Raw genomic sequence first — 3108 nt, 5'->3', positions numbered from 1 at the left:
GTAATAAATGTCGATTTAAGCCATTCTTTTGGTATTACTCCGGTAGCATATACTAGATTAAATAACTTAACAAATATATCGATATCATTGTTATTTACAAGCTTAATTAATTAACAGTTTATTTAAATTCAATTTTCATATTATTTATGTTGAAAGCATTAACTTTGTGGCCAAAAATGTTGATGAACGTAAGTAAATATTTATATTTAACCACTTACCGACTTTTCACGTCTACGGGTATCGAGACTTACCCAACAAGCATGCCGCCTTCCATTCGATGTTACATCGATTGGTTAGCGTTTCTGCATCTAAAAGTGATTTTGAAATTAAAGTAAACACCATCGTAATAAATAGTTGGAACACCACAAAATTGATTGATATCTTTTTAATTTGAAAACTTAATTATATATTATATCTTGTAATTACAAAAAAAATACTACCGTATTTTAAAATGGAGAAAAATTCTGAATGTAAATAATAAAAAAATAATACCTCAACTAAAATTTAAAAATTCCAGCTAAAACATTATATTTAACATGTCTTTTATACAAATAGAATATTGTAAAATATATATATATAAAAGGCAATGTTTGAATGGTTCCTTTCGTTCGACTGAAAAACTACCAGATCTTTGCCACGAGAAGGTTTAAATCTCATAAAATCTTCAATATATTAAGTACAATAAAAGTTAGGAGCGTAAACGTTTTTTTTTTCCATAGCCAGGGTTGCATTCGCCGAGAATACGGATACAAAAAAATGGACGGAGGTTATTTTTTGTGTATAAAAAAACTGGTTTTTGAATGTTTACAAACAACGTTCTTTTTTTTATAGGTCCCAGTCAGATTATTTCATTAAATTTATTATAATTTCTACCTATTTATTTCTTTTTAATACTAACTTAAGTAATATCAACTAACATTCGATACATTTTTGAAAATCGCATTCCTGACTAAAATGCATCCCTGAGCAGAGTTTGACATTTGCTAAAATAATTCTTTATTTGAAAATAATGAACTATTTCTGGATCCGTGAACATTCGCATTGTAAATATTTTTAGCCGTTCTTTCGTTGTCCATTCGCTTTTCATGTCCAAACCAACGCGGAGCTGTTTTTTACACATTTTGGATAATGAGAAAGTTCAGCGGTTTTTTTCAATTTTTTTATTCGTTAATAGACTGTTAAACTAAGTCAATTTTTTTTTTTTTAATTTTTACATATCGTATTATCGGCGCTACGATTTTTTAAAGTTTTGTATTTCTGAAATAACTCCGCGTGTGACGTCAGAGGTTCATTTCCGCTTATTCCCATTCAGTTCTTCCTATTGGTCCAGAAGCGACAAGCAGACCGGAAATCTTCCATAGCTCTCAGATCATAGGTTGATTCACACGAACCAGTGACGTCATTTAAAGTAGTGCGTTTTTATCTACATATTTTTTATTATTTTTTCTGTACATTTTCAAGAAACTTTGCCGTACAATTTAATGCTCTAATTTTTACCCCGCGTAAGAAAACATTTTTTGTATCCAATTTCCCGTAGGGCTGAAGTTCCTCATTACTATTGGCATGACCATATACTATTTCGTTTTAAAAAAAAATGTTTACTATGGGAACAAGAACCATTCAAACCCGTATAAAGCACAGTTTTATCTGTTGTCTTCGGGCGCACGGCGCACGGTTTACAAATATAACTATTTTTGAAAAACGCAAAACATACCGATTCAGAAAATTTTATTCTGATACTCTAAAAAAATTGTAAAAATTGTCTAAAAAAATAACAAAATCGGTTCAGGTTTGAGGTGCGGAAAACGGTACAGTGAAACGTCAATTTTGTCTATTCTAACAAAATGTCTGACATGCAGTTGTCTTTTTCAAGACAGTGACAGTAAAACAATGTTCGAACACCTATTTATCACAATTCTCTGTCCTCACAATTCGTGTAAACCGAAACACAAGAACAACAATTTATATGTACTATCTAATTTGGACTAAATACAATAATTGATACCAAATTTTCGAAATTTGTGTTAATTTAATCTATTTAGCAAGAACTCAAATCTGGCGATTACAAAGCATTTCCGGGTTCAACTCGTTACTAATAAATTATAAAATATTAAAAAAAAAAAAAATTATATGCTTTTTTTTCCTCCGCCATCTGCGATTGACACGCGTTTTTTGGGACAAATCTTATTTCACAATGGAAAACGATGCCGGAAAACTCGTTGATCTGTACTGCCCTAGAAAATGCTCCACCAGTAACCGGCTGATCCACGCTAAGAACCATGCCCCCATTCAGATGAACATCGCTGAGGTGGATCGCATGACCGACACCTCTAAGGTCTATACTATCTGCGGAGCAATCAGACGGACGGGAGAGTCGGATGACTGCATCGCGAGGTTGGCCAATAAAGATGGCATTGTCGCTAAGAACTACTAAGTGATGTCTCGCCAAGCATAAACCATCATTTTACTTTATTATGCTGTACACAAAAAAAAGGAAATAGATAATATCATATTGAACACTCAATTACAATGCAATACGTGTCTATCAAGGAATATTGTGAAAACGTCACGGAGCTTGAATATTTGCATCAATGAACACATGAGGTATTTAAACAATAATATTTTTTTAGGGTTCGTCAATCATCTCATAAATTCAAATCACGATTTCAATAAGGATGCAGGAGATAAAATTAAACATCTAAATAATAAAAAGGGCTAAAATTAAACAACTTGGAGGTATTTTACATTAAAAAGGTTTAAAAAATAATATTCCCATAATAAGTAATAAAATACCTTTTCAATATAGCCCACTTTTTGATTTTAAAATTAACCAATCGTGTAACATCCAACCTTTAAGCCACTCCCCTTCCTTATCCCCACCACCGCACATTCAGCAACATATCGTTGAATATGTTTAACCTAATTTTAGTGCATGTTTGGACATGGTGTTGTTTGCATCCTCTTTAATTCTTCATGTGATTTATGTTTTTTTTAAATACTATGTATACTTCGGTGATGCTAAAGGTAAAGGTGTATTTTAGTATTTGCATGTTGGTGTAGTGAGTGTCCTGACGAAGACGTTCGGGGTACGTACGTCTCGAAACCGCA

The 3108-nt window shown here is 32.2% G+C and overlaps 1 pseudogene; it reads left to right on the top strand.

Moving 5' to 3' along the window:
* The first annotated feature begins 2166 nt into the window (after nucleotides 1-2166).
* LOC148275482 (small ribosomal subunit protein eS21 pseudogene) lies at nucleotides 2167-2487 on the top strand (annotated as a pseudogene).
* The last annotated feature ends 621 nt before the right edge of the window (nucleotides 2488-3108 follow it).

The sequence above is a fragment of the Micrasema longulum genome, unplaced genomic scaffold (assembly GCF_059751315.1).
Source record: "Micrasema longulum isolate JH-2025_06_02 unplaced genomic scaffold, ASM5975131v1 h1tg001414l, whole genome shotgun sequence".
In the NCBI taxonomy this organism is placed as follows: domain Eukaryota; kingdom Metazoa; phylum Arthropoda; class Insecta; order Trichoptera; family Brachycentridae; genus Micrasema; species Micrasema longulum.
This window is presented reverse-complemented; position numbering and strand designations above follow the sequence as displayed.